Genomic DNA, 19547 nt, shown 5'->3' with positions numbered 1-19547 from the left:
TATATTTCAGTATAATTGGTTTTCTTTGTAATTCTATCTATTTGATTTGATTCATTTAACATATGATATTGAGAAGAGTTATAAGGTGTAGACAGTCACCAGACTGACTGGCAAAGGGAGAGGCTGCATTTGATGAGGTCTAAGGTCACTTCTGGCTCTAAATTGATGTTCCCATGACCTATCAGATTCCTTCTCACTTTGGGACAGCAGTAATCCAAAGAAATAACAACCTGAATGGATATTTAAAAAAAAACAACAACAACTTGAGATTATCTTGGAACTTTCTGAAATTCAAAGCTCTGGGTCATCTCTGAAAAATCAAGAGGAAGCTTTAGCAATTTAACTGGGATGGCAGGTGATAAATGAGATAGGAATTCCAGCTAGAATGGGAAATTGTGGGAAGGCCTCCAGGAAAGGAGAGGAGAAAACCTACAGGTTTTGGACAGACTTCCAGGAAAGCCACCAGGATTCATGGACAAGCAGTCCTGAAAAGAGAGCTGTCCTCAAGTTTGGCCCAGACTGCCTCCTTCTTCTGTGAAGGCAGCCAGTTCTAGGTTTGGCCATCTCCTTGGCCTTCCTCCCTTGTCACCCTCTTTTCATTCTGGCTTCCTCAGGACTTGGCTCAGCCCTCACCTGCCTCCAGGTGGGCTTTCTTGGCAAGCAGGTGACTGTTTTTTTCCTACTATGAACCATTTTTTTTTTCTTGTGCAGCAGCTGGTGCATTACAAGAGAACCAACCAGTAGTTCCTCTTTAAGACATAGGATGTCACCTTCTCTTGGAAGGACCTTTTCATGCCCATGGCCAGAGAAATATGATGGGGACACAGCTCTAAACTTGGAAAGGACCGCAGAGTCCATTTAGACCAACCCCCTCATTTTATAAATGAGGAGACTGAACCCCAGGAAGGGAACTGAAGGGGACCCCAGAGGCCATCAGACACTGGCCAGTCCTTCACTATTGCCTTGGGGATTTGACAGTGTTTTGAATGGGCCAGAAACAATATTCTCACACACAAAAAAATTCTGTTGCATTTTATTTAGCAAAGAATTGCCTGGAGCAACTGCAAGCATGTTTCAACTCCTTGTGTCAATAGGTGGCAGGCACAGCTCTATGTGAAACCATACCAGCCTGGTTGGTTTTGTTATTGTTGCCCAGGATTGGCAAGGGGAGAAGGGAGGGAGAAGGAGAGCATAGGAAGAGAGGGGACAGAGGGAAGGGAGAGGAGAAAAGGGACAGGGAAGACAAAGGAGAAGGGGGGAAAGAAGAGAAGGAGAAGGCAGAAAGGGAGAGAAAAGAGGAGAGAGGCAGAGACAGAAGGAGGAGGGAAGGTGGTAAGAGAGACAAAGCCTGAGACCTAATGAGAAAGAGATACAAAGAGAGAGAGAGAGAGAGAGAGAGGAAACATGGAGAGATATTCCCTCTCTTAGACATAACTATGGCCCAGGACCTAGTCGGGAATGAGTTTTCATAAGCCTTGGTTATGTTTAATTTCCATTCCATTCAACCAATTTGAGAACCAGGGCAAAGTCACTTAACCTCCTTATCTGTAAAACAATAAAGTAGGACCTAGATGGCTTCTGAGATCCCTTCCAGTGCTAAATCTAGACAACAAGTTGGCACAATGGAGAACATGTTCAATTTAGATTCAGAAAGTTCTGTGTTTAGTTCCTGTCTCAGATCCATACTAGCTGAGTGATCCTGGGCAAGGCCTTTAAACTCTGCCTCAGTTTTTCCATCTGTAAAATGGGAATAATAGTAGCACTTCCCTCCCAGAGTTGCTATGAGATCAAAAGAAATAATATATGCAAAGGACATTTTGTAAATCTTAAAGTGTTACATGGATACTAGCTATTATGACTCTAAGAATATTTCTTAAACATCTATGTGTAACTGCTATGCTATCCTGGGGGATACAAAAACAATGATGAAAGAGTCCTTGTCTCCAGAGGGCTTCCATCCTACTGGAATTAACATATATAAAGAATCAACAGGCATTAAGCTCCTGCTACAAATACAAAAATAAAACCAGCTGCCTTCATGGAGCTTATGTTCTATTTTGGCAAAGTATTTTCAAGAAGGTGAAAAGTCCTAATAGCTCTGGGAATCAGAAAAAGCCTTGCAGAGCAGGTCTCCTGGAGCAGTGCATTCAGGAAGCTAGAGATGAAAGACATGGGGCCATTGGGGGTGGAGGTCATTCGGACATGTGTGCAGACACACAGGGTGGAGATGGAACACGGTGCACAGGGAGTAGCCAGCAGGCCAGTTGGACTGGAATCGGACAGGGTATGAAGGGACATAGTATGAAATAAGACTGGAAAAGCCAGATCATACACAGGCTTATAGTTGTGATAGCCCGAGGGCACAGGGCAGGGGAAAGTCCCCTGCAGAGTCAGCTTTCCTGCCTGCTTAGCTTTGGGGAGAAAAGGCAGCCTGATCCTGGCTTCTGATAGAGTAAAGTTTTGTTTGTTTTTAACTTCTTTTGGGTAATGGATGCTATTACTGGCAATCTAGATAAGAATACTGTTCATCACAAAGAAAACCAACTATGAAAATATATTGATAAGAATAAGTTTGTGGGTCCCATTTAAAAACCCCAGGCTTGGAGAAATCTGTTATCTCTTACTAGATAGCAGAGAGTTGCTACCTTCCTTCCCAAAAAATCCCCCAAAAACCATCCAAAAAAAGAAAAAAAAAACAAAAAAACAAAGCAAGTTCATGACTGGTATACTCTTGTACACAAGCTTGGACCCTCATTTTGTGACTGAAGAAAATGTTTCCCTTTTGTGGGCCTCAGTTTCCCCAGAGTCACAGACTTCTTATTGGATGTCAGAGGCCATAATGCATCCATAAAAGAAATTCCCATTATAACATACCAAACAAATCGTCCTTGAGCCTCTGCTTCCTTTTGACTTGGAAAATATTGCACGGTCCCTATCATATCTCCCCTGAGTCTTGTCTTCTTCAGGCTAAATATTTCTATTTCCTTCAACAGAGCCTCATATGAAATGGACTCATGGCTCTTGGTCATCTTTGTGGCCCTCCTGTTGACCCTCTCTAGCTTATCAACTTCCTTCTTAAACTGTATGCACAGAAATAAACATGAAACTCTTGCTGAGGTCTGAGAGCATAACACAATGGGACTGGCATTCCTAGAAACTATACTTCCCAATGCAGACCAAACCTGAATTGTTTGTCTGTTTCTACATCACATTGATACTTTATGTTGAGTCTGCAGTCCACTGAGACCCCTAGATCTTTTAGAGACTAGCCATTATCTAACTGTGTCTCCAATCTTGTATTGTGAAGGTGATTTTTGTACCCATTTACAAGACTTTATTTACATTTATATCTTCTGAATGTCATTTTATTAGATTCAACTCAGTGCTCTAGTTTGTCAATATCTTTTTGGATCCTAATTGTCATCCATTGTATTTGCTTTCCCCTCCCATCTTGGATCATCTCTAAATTTGATGAGTATAGCATCTATGTTTTTACTTATATCACTAATTTAAAAAAAAAAAAAACTATTAAAAAGCACCATTTGCTGGGGCACTCCACTGAAGAACCTCTGTGTTAGATCATTAACATTATCCAGTTCTGGATCCATTTAATTATCATCTAGTCCATATCTTTTCATTTTCTCCACAAGAATAGTGTGAGATCTTATTAAAAACTTTGCTGAAAATCTAGGTAAGCTCTATCAGGGATATAAGAGCCTCATTTACTATATTAAAAATTATACCATAAAAAATGAAATCAGGTTAATCTTACCTGGTCTTTGCTCAATTCTGTTCCCTGTCTTGCTTTTTTTTTTTTTTTTTTTGGTCATATTGGTACCTTTGCCCTTCTCCAATCTTGTGATTCTTCTCTCCATTTTCTAGATCTTCAGATGTCACCGACAATGGCTCAGTCATTATATCTACCCATTCTTTCAGGACATAAGGTTGGACTATATCTGGGCTAGGTTCATCAAAGGTAGCTCAATTATCTCCTTACTCACCTCAGTAATCACCTTCCTTGTTGGTCATTTTCTAGTACAAAGGTCTCCTTTGTGAGAAAATAGAAACACTGTAAAAGCAGAACAACTTTACATTCTTTCAGTTGTTATTATCCTCCTGCCCTCCTCAAGCAAAAATCCTATTTCTTCTTTGATCCTCTGTCCCTCAATTTTCTCTTTCCCTCTTTGTAATGTTCTCTCTAAAATGTAATGAGGATCTGAGGATGCAGGGTTCAAGTCCTAGTTTGGGCGCCAAAATGTAATGTTCTTTCTAAAATGTAATGTTCTCTGTTGAGGTTTTCTTGGGGTTCTCTGGGAGCAGCCTTCGTTTCAGTTCAGTAATCACCACAAGAACAGCCAGGTGTTAAAAGTTCAAATCCTTTATTGTCTCCTTCAAAGACTTGTCTCCTTCACTTGGGGCTTGGCTAGTTTTCTGGGGGCCTTCTTGGTTTCAGTGGAGAAGTGAAGGAGGAGAGCCTACCACCAAGGTGGTAAGAGATGGTATGAATGTGCTCCAGCCTTCAGCCTCCAGCCTTCTGTCCACTTGTCTCTGAATCTTTCTGACTTCAAAGGTTTGTGCTTCAGCCTCTGGCCACCACAAAGGTGGACAATGGAATGATCTGTCTCGGCCTCTGAGAGCTTCTAGTGAGCTTGTTCGTTCTGGCCCTGAGAGCTTCTCGCTTACACCCTCTATTCTGAGTCTAAATCAATCATTATATTATTAGGAAACCATTATTTGTTTCCTTAGAGGGCAGAAATAGGAGCAACAGGATTAAATAGGTGCTAAACTAGATTTAACCATTGTCTCCTCAATTCCACTCAGTACCTTGTTTCAACTTCTGGCTCATAACATCTCCTTGTAGGATTAGATCAATCATATTGAACCATGCTAAATTAGATAACTATTATCTCCATCAATTCCACTGAGTTAGTACTTTGTAAGAATTCTTTGTTTCAAGTTCAAAGTTCTGGCCCATAACACCTCTTCTGTAAAATGGGAATTGGGAATGAAACTTTAAAAAATGTTTCTATGCATAACTCTGCTATTAGGACTGGGGAATAATAATTACCATTGACATTTATGGCAAAATTGGCAAAAGTATCTTGCATTTATGATTTCATTTGAGCCTTGTATTATAGGTGAGAAAACTGAAAATCCTACAAGTTAATCCATTTATCCATGTCATACAGCTAGCAAGTGTCAGAGGCAGCATTTGAACTCGTTTCTTCCTGGTCTCAGATCTATCATTCTCTTGACTATATCCAGTTGTTATGAAGCAAATAATTCATAAAATCTTCACAATTGGACTTTCTAAGTATAAAATGAGGGAATCACAGTTGGATAGTAGTCTTTCTGAAATACATTTGAAGATGTCTATAGACCACTTGTTAAATATGAGTATCATCTAGGAGATATGAAATCTGTGAAATCTGATGCTATCTCGGACTGCTTTAAGAGAGGAATGACATCAAGGTTAAAGGAAGTGATCATCCTGTTATTTTGTGCCTTGGTCAGAGCACATCTGAAATATGGTTAATTCTAAATATTGCGCAAGGCAAGCAGGACAATAAAGGATCTAGATGAGTCCCTCTTGTATAAATGCCAAAGGAAGGAAATGTTTAATGTGTAGAGGAAAATACTTAGTGGAGCAGATATCTGTGAATTATTTGAAGGCTCTCATACAGCAAAGCCTCTTAAATTGTGGGTTGTGACATATTGAATCCCCACTGAATGTGGGGATCTAGAAATATGATTTATCATCAGTAAATGTTTGATTTGTTTACCTATATGCCTGGGCCTCCATGAAAATTTCTCGGGACAAAAAAGGGGTCATGAGTAGAAAAAGTTTAAGAAGTTCTGATATAAAGGAGGTATTTAATTTGTCCTAATTGACTACTTAGAGGGCAGAAATAGGAGCAATGGAGAGAATTTTCAAAGATACTAATTTAGAGTTGATGGGGTGGAGAAGAACCTTCCCAATCATTGCTATTTCAATCATGTCCAACTCCTTGTGACACCATCTGGAGTTTTCTTGGCAAAAATTCTGGAGAGGTTTGGCATTTCCTTGTCCCGCTCATTTTACAGATGAGGAAACTGAGGCAAAAGGGTTACGTGACCTGCCTAGGGTCAAAAAAGCAAGTAAATGTTTGAGGCTAGATTTGTCCTTAGTTCTTCCTGAATCCAGGCCTGGAGCTCTATTATATAGCTATGGAGCTGGCCAGGCCATAAAAGAATGGACTTGCCTCTGCGGTAGTAGGTCTCCTCTGTGGCATTAGTAATGAACTTCCCTTCATCTTAATTCTTTTCCTTTTCCACTTCTTCCACCTTCTATTACTGAAATTTGTCTCACCCAGATGACACTACCTCTCTGGCCACCCCTTCCAATACTGGTTGCATCTTTGCCCATTTCCTTGGATCTATTGGTCAAGATAGAGGAGGTAGAATATTCTTTGCTCCCTGTTGTTACTTCCAGGTTCTCTTCCTGGCCCTTCCTCCCTTTTCTGTCCTTTTACACTTTCCTGCCATGCTCTCTTCCATCCAATAACTCTCTCTGGCTGTCTGGCTATTCCACAAACAAGACCCTCCATCTTTCAGCTCTGGGCATTTTCTCTGGCTGTCTCCCATGCCTGGAATGTTCTCTCTCCTGAATTCTGACTTCTGTGTTCCCTGGCTTCCTATAAGTCCTATCTTTTACAGGAAGCTTTCCCCAACTCTTAATTTTAGTGTCTTCTCTGTTATCCCTTGTTTGTACCTATTTGCTAGTTGTCTTCCACTTAGGCTGTAAGCTCCTTGAGGGCAGGAACTGTCTTTTGCCTCTTTTGGTAAGTATCCCTAGTGCTTAGACAATGCCTACAACATAGTAGGTGCTTACTGTTTACTGATTGACCATTGCCCTGCCCAGTCTATTCTGCTACCCACCAGTTCATTGGACATAGATCCTCATCTCAAATTACCAGATATATACCTTGTATTTACTCATTTGTCTAAATATACCTTCCTCAGTTTTAATTTCCACAGACGAGAAGTTGGTAGGAATTTTAGAAGTCATTTTTTACACAGCTGAGTAAACTGAGGCCCAAGAGAGTGAAGTAACTTGTCCAATATCATGCAGCTAGTGGAGAGTTGAGTTTTGAACTTGGGTCCTCCAACTCCAAATCCAGAACTACTCCTACCACAAAACACTTCTCATTTCCTTCTTTGTTAAAATAAGAGCATTGATCCCCTCCAGCTCCAATATTCTGAGATCCAATTCTAATCAATTCAATAAATACTGATGATGTATCTATTGGGCACAAGCCCCTGTGCTAAGCTTGAGTTGAGAGATGGAAACACAGGGTACCCCACATACATGCACAGATGAGTAAAGACCAGATAAATGCCAGGTAATTTGGGATAGGAATCTAATACTTGTGATCTACTCTTGGTGGCAGATATTTCCTTTCCCATAGAACCCTGTCTGGGGCTGGGGCTGGCATTGCCTCTAGTACTGAAGCTGCAGCAGCTCCTTCCTCTGACCTTTCAGTAAAGATATTTCAGCCCAGTTTATTACCATCTGCTACAGACAGAACATCATCAAATGGCCAGTTAAACTTAATATATAATTAGTCGCACGCAATGCTCCAAAGGACAATTCCCACAGATATGCAGCCACACTTACTGACATTCTTGTCTGGCACCTCAAACATATCATTAAGAGAGAGCCCAAGGCCCCACTTCACCACTGGGGGCATGGTGAGGCATTAATGAGTTAATGAATGAAAAACCATCTATTAAGTTTTAATTATGTGCTAAGGACTAGAGAGAGCATCAATGGAAAAGTGAGTCAATCCTAGCTCTTCAGGAGTTCCTATTCTAATTGAAGAGACCATAGGTATAGGAGGGTTTGGCTATAGAGCAGATGACGCCTGTAGATAGATGCTTCTTCCATGCCATGAGGAAGCTATGATTCAATTCCACCTGTATGGCTCCTCCCTCCACCTGTGCTGACCACAATCCCTCCCTCATCCTAGGAGATTCGGGTTCCTTTTCTTATGTAAGCCTGGCTTAGAGGCTGTCACCCAGACACCAAAGCTCTCCTTGCTCTTTCATAATTTCATGGACACCAAGGGAGCACTTGCGGATGTCCATCGATGACTCCTTACTCTTGATAAACGACTAGTCCACCTCCTTTCCTGGGCAGATATGTCCCTGCTGACACAACATACGTATACGTACAATAAATATGCATGACTGTTATATGTATGTGACCTTGCACGTGTGTATGTATGTGTATTTTTATGTAGAACTGATACAAAGGAAGTGATACAAAAGAAGTCAGCAGGGACATTTCTGACAGAAAACGAGGCGGGCTGGTCACTTGCCAAAAGTTCCATCATAGATGGACATCCCAAGCAATTTCTTAGTCAATCAACCAACCAATAGTAACCAGGATACAGAAAGAGGCAAAAGATGGCCTCTTCTCTCAAAGAGCGCCAGTCTAAGGGTCTCTCTGGCGTCGGTGAAATTGTGAAAGAGGAAGAGCATTCAGAGGATTTTTTCCTCTATCTCCAAACAAGACGCCGTTCCAGATCCCCCTTAATGCTACTGCTTTCCCTCAATTAATGCTCCTAACTTAGCCAGTAATCTGTTTTTGCAGTCCATAGTGGGTTGTATCGCCCCTCCCCCACCGCTACCCCTTAAGATTAATTGAGGGAGTTTAATTAGATGGTCAGCGCCTTTAAAGCTGTTTTGTTTGGTTTTTTTTGCCTCTGAGTCTCTAGTACATAGTGCCTGGGTCTTGGTGGGGCTTAATAAATGCTGACTAATAACAGTAGAGCTCAACGTAAACTTTTCCATTAAAAATGGAGCTCGAAGGTTTGCCAAATGCTTGATTTGGGTAAAGTATCTCACTGGAGCCCCGACACAAACTCGTCTTCACTCTTTTCTCCGCCACTCTCGGCTCGGGGTCCTCGGCCGCTCCTCCCCCAGGTTTAAGTTTAGTTTTCTGGAGCCCCCCAGAGGGCAGCGTTCCCGAATTAGAGCGTAAGCGCCCTGAGGGCAGGTCCCTCGGACTGGACCGCCTCCGTCCCGCCCCCTCCCCCCCCAGCTCAGTCCTTTCTGTTGGGGTCCGACTCTTGCGGACCCCGCGGTCTCGGAGGGGCCTGCTTCCTCCCTCCGCGGATGAAGGCCGGGACTCGGTGAAGGTCACGCGGCGGGGGAGGCCCGAACTTGACTTAGACTTGGGGACTCCCGGCCTCGCGTCTGGGTACGTGAAATGCCTCGTCAGTCTTCTCCGGCGAAGCCATGAGGCCCTGAGGATGAAGGGTTTGCCGGGATCCCTCCCGGGGCAGAATTAGAACTCAGGTCCGGGGCTTTCAATGTGCGAAGGAAAGGACGCCACGTCCCTTCGGGGGCGGACGCTGCCCACTCCTCAGCCGGACTGGAGGGGATGTCGTGGGGCGCCCGCGGGAACCTCGGTTTCCTCGCCCTGCCTCGCGTCGGGAGGGGGAAGGGAGGGGGCCGAAACCTCGGACCTCGTGTGCGCGGGGGACGGGTGTGGGAGACGCGGCGGACGTCCCCTCCGCGCTTCTTCCCACCTCACCCCTCCCCTCCTAGGGGCCGCTCCTAGCTCTCTGACCCGGGGCTACAGACTGGCGCGAGCCTGCCTCCCCCGCCCCAGGGCGCTGGGACTCTAGAGGTCACGTGGGGGTGGGTCCCGCCCCTCTCCGCGAGGCGGGCGCCTGCGCAGAGCGCACGGCTCGGCGTCCCCTTCCGGCTCCGAGTCCGTAGGCGCTCAGTGTACCGAGTTTTGCGGCGGTTGTGGCTCTTTGGGGTGCTTAGAGGACGCGGCGGCGGGTGGCCGGGTGAGTCCTGCGGGAGCACGCGCGGCGGCCGGGAAGCTGCGAGCGGCGCTCGGGGGCGTGCGGGGCACTGCGGGTGCACAGGGGCTGGGGCCTAAGTTTAGGGGGGCTGGGGTGCACAGGGGCTGGGACCCGAGGTTCAGGGGATGCTCAGAGGCTGGAGCTCAAGGTTCTGGAGTGCACGGGAGCTGGGGGTGCACAGGGCCTGGGGGATGCGGAGGTGCCGGGTCCTAGGCTTCGGGCTCCTAGGGATGCAGGAGTGGGGGCCCAAGTTCATGGGGGTTTGGGGCGCACGGGGGCCGGAGTGCTGGTTCAGAGTGCTAGGCCATGGGATCGGGGGGTGCAGGGGCTGCAGAAGTTGGGGACGTCCGGGCCTAGGCGAGCAGGGCATTGCGAGGTGTCCAGTACCTGCGCTCCGCCCCAGGAAGGAGTTGGAGCCGAAGCCGGTCTGAGGAGGTCGGGGCTGCGGGACTCTCGGGCCCGGGGGGGGGGGGGAGGGCCCCGGGTCATTCTTGGGGATCAGATCTGAGGTGAGACCTCAGGGACCCCGGGAGGAGAGGCCACGGGGGCTCCTTTGGCGAGTCAGACAAGTAAACACCGGTTAAGTCCGGGATGCCCAGGAAGGCTAAAGGCCGCTCCCGGCATCCCTGCAGAAGGTGTGCGCTGAGGGAGGCCCGGAGGTGAGCTGCAGTCCGCAGGGGAGCATTCCAGGCCTGGCAGTCCCAGATGCAGCTGCTGAGGGGCTGAGGCGGGGAAGCAGGTTTAGAGAGAGGGCCAGCTGTGGACAGAAGAGATAAGGGACGTTCTGGGGGCTTTGAGAGCGGAAGAGGAAGGGGAGATATCTGCCCGGGAGGTGAGGACACGAGCCCTGGGAAGCTGGGGTGAGACCTTGGGCCCCAGCGGGGTCAGGGGCTGGAGCGCTGAGGGCTCTGGCGGAGACAAGTGTGAGCGGTTTAGCCCGGGATTCCTGGCGTTGTGGAATAAGGAAGGGGGTGGGTGGGGCCTCGAGAAAGGAAGGGTGAAAAGTTTGGGGAGGAGTTCCGTGGGAGAATGTGGATCTGTCATCCCAGAAGTATTTATTAAGCACCTACTGAGTGTGAGACACTGATAAAAAGGAAACAGTCCTTACCCTCAAAGAGCTTAGATTGGATCTGGAAAAACAGCTTGTGTGCCCACGAGTAAGTGCAAATTCCGCGGGTGGGGAGAGACCCGAGGGGCGGAGCTGGGGATGGATGCTGGGTGCAGGGAGGGGACAGGGGTCCCCGGAATGTGGTGTGTGTGAGCGGCAGCAGCCAGTCTCTGGCCTAAAGTTTCACCGAGGGTGGGTGACAGGGACCTGTGCTCCACTCACTGCCCCAAGAGTTTTGGGTGAATGGGAAAAAATGGCCTCAAGGCCAGTTAGAACCTCTCCTTGAAATGTTTGGTTTGAAAAGTAGTTAGAGAGAAACAGTGAATGTGTTTGCATAATGTTGGGGTTAGAAAAAATGAGGGAAAAATATCTACAAAGTAGTGACTGAAAGGCTGTGAGGGAGAAAGGAGAGGGCAGGTAGGAGCCATAGGGTGGCTTATTCCCTCCCTCCGAGAGTTGGCCCGAGGGTGCGGTGTTAGAAGTGTGTCCCAGCTGTGGGAGCTGCCCCTTCTGTGCTCTCCTCCTCCGCACTCTGGGCTGGCGGTTGGCACCCAGTTTATCCTGTGTCAGCACCACCTGTTCGGACCCTGAGATGTTTTGATGTACTTGGTGGAGACTTGAAAAGGAACGTGGGGCTACGCCCGAGGTCCCTGGTTTTGAGGGACTCTGCCTGGTTCAGGATTAATCTGCCATTTTGACAGACTAGTTTAATTAGGAAGAACTTGTAATTAAAAAAAAAAATCCAACTCCATCAGAAGACACTTGGAAAGTTTCAAAACAAATTCCTGTGCCAGGCAGGAGGTTGAAACAAATGACCTCTAAAGTACTTCCCACAATCTTGGATTCAAGGACTTTTTTTTTTTTTTTAAGTTTAGGGGTGTGTGTGTGTGAGAGAGTAAAAGAGATTGAAAGTTGCATTGGTATTTCTAGGAATATATTTGATTCTCAGAATGATGGAATCCAAAGTTTTGTTACTAGAACTATCTCCACAGGGGGGGGAAATGTCAGTTCCTAGGGTCTGTGGTGATCTAAGCAACAGTGACAGACTTAGATGCTTCCACATACTGTGGAGTGAACAAAGAGGGCGTTTTCGGTCTTGACTAAAAAATTTCTGAATATGTAATGGGACTTTGACAGATTCTTTAGCTTTTTCAACCTGGGTTTCGCCCAATCCCAAATTTAGACAACTTACACTTGGCCCTAGGATTCCTGACTCTCAATGTGCTTTCTACTGTCATCTGTTCTTTCTTATCTAAGGTCATAAGATTTAGAAAACTGACATGGCCTCTATTTTATTACCTTCATTTTAAATATGAGGAAACTGAAGCTCAGAGAGGTTTAAAATGGCTTGTTAGGAGGCCGCATAATTGGTAGAATAGAACTAAAGTCTCATTCCAGCTGCTCTGACGATGTATTGCAGTTATTTTTGTGATTTCTTCCTAGTCTGTCCCCCTCCTCCTAATGAGTTCCTAATAAAATCTTTCCTTATAACATGGTAACCACAGTTACCCCACCCACATCAGGACGGTGCCCATCCTGGTTTTGATATATTTCAGATTGGCATAAGAAAGTAAATAGAACTTTTGGGGAGAGTTTTATGGATGGGCACCCTGCTGCAACATGAGACAGCCAGCAGACAGATGTAGAAAAAGTTTAGAAACTCAGAAATGCTCAAAATATATGCATAGTATTGTAAAATATAAGCATTTTATCTTCTAATACTGTGACGGTTCAGATTTCTTTGCTATGAAGGGAAGGCCAGAACATTGTACTTGGATTTTCCAGATCCCATTAGCTCCTTGCCCCAAGATCAAGATGTTAAGGGATAGCTATAGTCAGGTGAAGCAAGCCCTCCCCTCCCGCCTTAGGAAAGTGTGCGCTTCCTTCTGCTGCCTCTGGGAGGATGCTTCAGAGACAGGGACAGCAGGGCTTCCATCTCACCTCAGCTCCCAGCTGTGACCCTGGGCAGGTTGCTAGGTCTTGCTCTTTTGTCCGTTGGGTCCTTCTCTGGGCCCAGGTGTCTCTGGCCATTCCAGGAGTCTCTAGGCTCTGGACACTTTCTCTGCCTTTCCCCCTTGCTTGCAGGGCTCTCCCTTCTCCTTCTCTTCCTCCTCTCCCCCTTTCCCTCCCCCCTCTTTTTTTTCTTTTTTGGCTGAGGTAGTTGGGTCAATAACTTGCCCAGGGTCACACAGCTAGGAAAGTATTAAGTGTCTGAGACCAGATTTGAACTCGGGTCCTCCTGACTTCTAGGGCTCTCCCTTATTATCTCTGCCTTATGGCTTCCATGGTTTCCTTCAAGTTTGCACTAAGATGAGTGCTACCTATACTGGAAGCCTTTCCCAGCCACTCTGGTACCTTCCAGCTCTCATTTACTTCCTATTTGTCTTGTATTCAGCTTCTCTGAACCTAATTGCTTGCTTGTTTTTTTTTGTTTTTTTTTTTTTTTTTTTTATTATTAGAGTAGGGACTCCCTGTCTTTTGCCTCTTTTGTATCCCCAGAGCTTTGCCTAACAATGTTATAGAGAGACTTCATGTCTCTGTGCCTCAGTTTGCTTATCTGAGCGAATTAGATTCAGTGGCCTGTGATGTGCTTTTCCAGCTTTAATATCTATGATTCTGGGATCTTTCTGCCAGAACATGAAAGACATACTTCACGATCAAGTCCTTGGAAGTCTGGTTGTGTCTTTAGTTCTCAGGTCTTTGTTTTGCCTGACTCTGGCCTTATGTAAATTGTGCTCCTGTTCTGCTCCAATGAAATACAGATCTTCCCAAGTTTAAGGTATGATAGTATAATATTACACTTATACATTTATATTGACAGTATATTCAGCTGTACAAGTCAGCAAGTACGCATATATCTCTAGTTCTTGGCTGTAACAGAAATGCTACCACAAATATTTTTGCCGATGTGCTCCAGCTCCCCAGTGGAAGAGCATTTGCACATAAGTGACTCTTGTTAGTTTGGGTCCATCCATGGCTCCAAAATCCAAGGGCCTCGGTTCAGCTCCTGGCTCCACTGCCTTCCAAATTGTAATCCAGAACGGCTGGACTGATTCCATTGACCAGGGAGCTGGTCTGCGTGTCCTCTGGCACCATCCGACCTTTGTCTTGCCTATTCTTCAGAATCTCATAGGCACAAACCCCTTGCTTCTGTCCTGCTGCCCTGCCTCTTGCTGCCTTTGGTCTGTTCTCAAATGGTTTTTTTGGTGGTCATTTGGTTGGGAGGTTTTTTGGGAGGCAATCAGGCTTAAGTGACTTGTCCATTGTCAAGTCTCTGAGGCTGAATTTGAATTTGGGTCCTCCTGACTCCAGGGCAGTGTTCTATTGCTGTGCCACCAAGAATGAGACTAGATGAGTAATGGGCTGCGGGGTTTCCTGTCCGTTTTTCCTGAGCTCCTGTGTACTTAGCACAGAGCTTTGAAGGCATCTTTCTGTTTGATCCTTTCCCCTTTATGTGATTGGATTCCAGGGAGTTGGTGCTTTTCTTGGCAGTAGAGAAGGACCACGGCTTACTTTGGCATGATTTTGCAGATAATAGTAAATGTTTCTTTGGTGGCATTGTAGCAGTAAGTTGCTTTGCAGCAGCACCACCATATGCCCATTCTGCAGATGAGGTTACTCAGATGGTTGGAGGAGGGCAAGGCCCAAGGACACGCCTACATCTGTTTTGAGGGCAGATAATTCCTGGTTGTCCATGCCACCAGTAAGTTCCTAGGTTTGAACCCATATAGGTTTGAACCCATTTCTCCCCAGGCTCCAGGTCTGGCATTTTCCCTAGGACCAGCTCTGCAGTGTGGGGGTGAAGGATAGAGTGTGGCACCCAGAGCCAGAAAAGGCTGGCTTCCCCTGGCTCTGGAGGCTCACACGGCACACCAGCTCCCAGTGACCTGCTGATGGTTTGTAAGGTCCTTAGGTCCATAGGTGCATTGGGGAGGTTTTATTTCCTCACTAGAGTCACATGAGCTTCCGCCCAGGAAGTCCACCTGCGCCCAGTTCTGTGGGCATATGTGCTAGTGGCGTTTTCTTTCTGTGAGTGCGAATGGTAGTTGTAGTTAGGACAGAGTCAACAGTTGTCAGGAGAAGAGCCACCCCACTGCACGCTGCCCGCCTGGAATGTTCACCCGTCACATGGCTGGCGTGCCTTTGGTGCTGACGCACAGCTGCGACTTCCTTCTCTCGGGGCTTTGGGGATCTCTCTCTTTTCTTGGTTTTTCAGTGCAGTTTTTGCAACTCTCATATTTATGAATTTGACTGATATTTTGATTTGTGTCTTTAAGTGATAAAAATGGGGAAGCCGTTGTTATTTCAGAAGATCAAATGAGAAAGTGGGTGTAAAGTACTGTCTGTGTGTGAGTTATGTTTAAGAAAAGGAGCAGCTGGAAGCACCAGGGATAGAGTGCCAGGCCTGGAGTCAGGAAGATAAATCTTGCAATCCTGACACTTGTGATTCTGGTCAGCTCACTTAACCCTGTTTCCCACAGTTAGGAAACTAAAATGAGCTGGAGAAGAGAATGGCAAACTCCAGTATCTTTGCCAAGAGAGGGGTCATGAAGAGTCAGACATGCCTGAAGTGACTGAACAGTAACAACATGATTAAGGAAAACCTCTGAGAATGTCAGCTTTGCTGCTTTGTTGTGAAAGCTGGGCTGTTTCCAGGAATTGGTGAGGAGCAACGGCATTGAATTGGAATCCAGTTTTCTTTTGCAGAACAATTTGGGAGCAGCTCTAGGCCTACCAGGTAGAATATGGTAGTAAAGGGCACCTATCCCTGGACTTGAGATTTTAGTGAAGGCTGAGAGGGCAGCTGAAGGGTCAGGGGGCACCTGCCACTTCCTCCATGCCCCAGTGCCAAATCATCTCTCTTGCTGGAGTTCACTTTCCTCCTGTCAATCTAAATGAGGTTTAATTCTTTGTCTTGAAGATCCCTGAATAATATTCTCTATGACTGCTTCTTTCAGACTTATTTGCGTTTCATACAATCACATCAAAATATAAAAGTTGAAACCCATTATCAGGCTAGGTTGTTTATGGTTTTGTTCATAATTAGAGTAGTAAACAAGACTCCCCAGAGCATGGTTTAAAGCCAGAAGCAACCTTAGAGGTTATCTAGGTCAGGGGTCAGATTTTCTTAAGGTTAGAGGACCATGGTCTATAACATTCTTAGAATACAACTTTTTGCAAAGCCCCATTACGGACACTTTCCTGGATATGTAATTTCATTGTTGTTGGTGCTTTCATTTGGTTAAGATTGCAACACTTCTGCGCCTTCCCATCTTAATTTTTTTTTTTTTTGGTCTGTGTTGTTCCATAAGATCATTGAGCCACTTTGAAAGATCACAGAGACCAGAAGAGGTGACCCAAGACTTATTTCCCCAAAAGGCAAGAGTGGAATCTACAAAATAGCTTTACTGTGTTACTAAAGAAATGGTTAGTGAACTTCAAGGAAAGGAAGCAGTCATGATCCCAGAGTCTGCTTGGCTTCATCAGGAACAGGTCATGCCAGATGAACCTCATTTTCTTTTTGCATGGTTGCTAGTCTAGTCGAATTGTTATAGAAATGCTATAGATAAGTTTATTTTTGCAAAGCATTTGATAATCTCATGCTGCACTTGTGGAAAAGTTTGAAAGACAGAGCTATATAGTAAGTACTTCAGCAAGGGCTGTCCAGAATGAAAGACCATATCCAAAGAGAAGGCTTCAGTGGTTAGGTATCATCAATTCATAGCTGCAGGAACCCACAGATTTAGCCGTCACCAAGTCTCCAGTGAGTAGATGGGGAAATCGGGCCTAGAGAGAGTGGCCTGAGGGTTTGGAGTCAAGTCCTCTGATCCTAAGCCAGTGACATGGTTGTCATCTCTGAAAGAGCTGATGAAGACTCTGGACTTGTCCCTGTGCCTCGGGACAGGCTTGTAAATGAGACCGAGCTGGGAAGGGGAGCGGACAGGCTGGATGGTAGACCCAGAAACGTCTTGGCAGCTTTAGAACATTCGAGGGACAGAGCAGTTGGAATGTTGAGATCATGGCAGATCAGTTGGAGCTTTGGGGAGGTTTGGTACAGAGAGAAGACTGAGAGGGGATGGGAGTGTTAGAGAGGCTGTCACATCTGAGAGGGATTACATATGTTCTCTTTGGCCCCTGAAGTCAGAACAAGGGACAGAGGTTAGAGGTTGCAAAGATGAAGATTGATCACACACTGGGCTCACTGGACTCACTGTCCACTTAAACCCACAGGTCTTTTTTCAAACAAACTGTCCAGTAGGGAATTGGAGTAGGGCTAGATTGTGGAGGGGCCTAGGGAGAATGTGCACTCTTTCATAGGAAAGTACTAATGCTAGGTTAACTTTTGTTAGATAGGTTTGAAGAGAGTTAATACTAGAATTGGAACATTAAAAAAGATATATAGTAATTTAGGTATGGAATGGTAATTTTTGAGCCAAGGTGCAAACATGGCCCCAAAGGTAGCAACACTGAGGAGGTGGGGAGGAACCAGATTAAAATGTAATTGGGAAATACTTAAAATAAAAATTCAATAAAAAAGATTTATTACATTTTTAAATTAAGCCACTATGGTCCACTGTTCTTCATGTATGAAGCCCTTTTCTATGAGAATTTGACAGCATTGGGGCAAGAGTGATGGTTAGAGAAAATGAAATGTGAGAGATATAAAAAGGACTGAATTCTTCCACTTTCTTCCACCCTCCACACTGCTACTAAATTCATTTAAATTTTTCAGCATCACATTCTCCACCTTGACTGTAGCAGTTCCCCAGATTAATTCATTGCTTTTGAATTTGAAATCTTGACCAGGCCAATAAGTACGGTTTCTTGATGTTGAAAGTCAGAGGTGGGCAATAGATGATATATATCCTCCATTGGATAAAAGTTGGGTTGGGAAAATGTTGGATCAGAATAGAGAAAATAAGGTATTTTCATTTCACCAAAATACTTTGGCTGCTTAATTCCATAGTGAATATTTTAGGGCAGAGTGTCAAAACTCACTGAGGCCCAAATAGAGCTCTCTGGCTTTTACACTTTAAATGACAATAAAATATTTTCTCATGTAAACAGCATTCCTTAGCTACCCACTGGTACCAAAAACATGAATGGGGGCCCCAAACTGCTAGCATCAGATTTCTTACATACCTTATTAAAGTTATGTCTTATAGTTGTGTCTTTGGATATCTCCCCAGTTGTAATTGTAAGGCTTTAGGGCAGATTCTGGGCTAAATTTATCTTTGATCCCCAACATCAAATGAAATCATTTTGGCTTTAATAAGTGCTTAATAAATGTTGCATTTAGGTTGTGTTTGCATCCTTCTGATGCATATTCTACCTAGTTAGCAGGGGAAATCCGTGCCTAGTGGGGAAAGTTCTTATTCTTCTGCCTGGCCTGGAAGGGCCCCTGCACACTGGCCCCAGGCCCTGCCCTAATTGATCTATCACAGGCCTCTGCTGCCCTTCCCTTGGTTGCCTTGCCCTTTGCCCTCGGCCCTTCTGTGAAGTCTTCACCTGCCAGACAGTAAGGAATGTTTTCTTCCTCCTCTGAGCTTAGCCATTCTTTGTGTACTCCAATTGAAAGGTGGTAACCTTGAAGAGTTTATAAGTTAAAGAAACAAATAATAAGTTAAATAAGGAAAGAAACAAACATTGCTGGATTTGGAATCTGAGGTTAAAAACCTGCCTCTTCTTACCAGCTTTGTGACTCCAGGAATATCATTTAATCTTCTAAGCCTCAGTTTCTTCATCTGTGAAATGAGGATAGTATCAGTATCTCCTTCCCTGGGCTTTGTTAGGATCGAATGAGAATGTGCAGAGCAATATGTAAATGTCTTTTAGAACTGCTGCATTATTTGACAGATTAAGCCTATTCAAATAGAGATTGAAATGACTTGCTTTAGGTTACATGGTGATTTTTATCGCTTTATGCTTTTGTGTTTCTCAGAGATGGTTAGAATCAAAGACTCCTTTTTGTCCCCACAGTCCCTAGGATAGTGATCTTTATTTTTATTTTAAATTATTTGTGGAGTTGTCAAACTGAATTTAAACCAGAACAAAAGAAAATGGGCTAAATTCTCAGCAAGAAAAAGTTTAGACTAGATACTAATAATTTCTCAGTGATAATAGTATATTTCTATTGCTTGACTCCTTATATATAGTTAAGCTGAATTTTCTATTTCTAAAGATGGTGGGGTGTTTTTTTTGTTTTGTTTTTAAATAAATAAAATTGATTTTTCTGGACTATTTTCTTTGTTGAAAATACCTTCTCATCTTCCCTACCTTCTCACCTAACTATCTTTTCTAGTTCTATAATTTGGTGACATTACAGCTGCCTTAGAACATAAATGTGAGACTTGTGTGAAAGCAATTTGAAAGATATAAATTTTATTAAAATATAAGTTGGTGGCATTAAAGTATTGACAGGTTTTATGTCTGGAGAATCTTCAGTGTCTGGAAGGAGAGAACAATTTAATACCCAGATTATTAAAGTACATTTAAACAGATGGTTTAAAATATTTGAAAGCAAATTTTTGTTGAAGGGTGTATATTATTTAACTTCATCTCCATCTTGGGGATGAGGA

General features: G+C 44.6%; 1 protein-coding gene across 13 annotated transcripts in view; it reads left to right on the top strand.

Moving 5' to 3' along the window:
- ARHGEF18 (Rho/Rac guanine nucleotide exchange factor 18) overlaps positions 1 to 19547 on the top strand; it is a 97666-nt gene that overhangs the window by 36252 nt on the left and 41867 nt on the right. For 3 of the 13 annotated variants that reach the window (XM_074300475.1, XM_074300486.1, XM_074300465.1), the window contains exon 1: positions 9702 to 9842. The exons of 4 other annotated variants lie outside the window; for them this stretch is intronic. The gene's annotated coding sequence lies outside the window, so the exon portion shown is untranslated. Of the gene's footprint in view, positions 1 to 9631; positions 9843 to 10908; positions 11018 to 19547 lie in introns of those variants that run through there. 6 more of the 13 variants (XM_074300457.1, XM_074300436.1, XM_074300447.1 and 3 more) reach the window with 5 other exon arrangements.

This window comes from Sminthopsis crassicaudata, chromosome 1 (assembly GCF_048593235.1).
Source record: "Sminthopsis crassicaudata isolate SCR6 chromosome 1, ASM4859323v1, whole genome shotgun sequence".
NCBI lineage: Eukaryota > Metazoa > Chordata > Mammalia > Dasyuromorphia > Dasyuridae > Sminthopsis > Sminthopsis crassicaudata.
The sequence above is the reverse complement of the archived record's forward strand: the minus strand, read 5'-3'. Positions and strand labels throughout refer to the sequence as shown.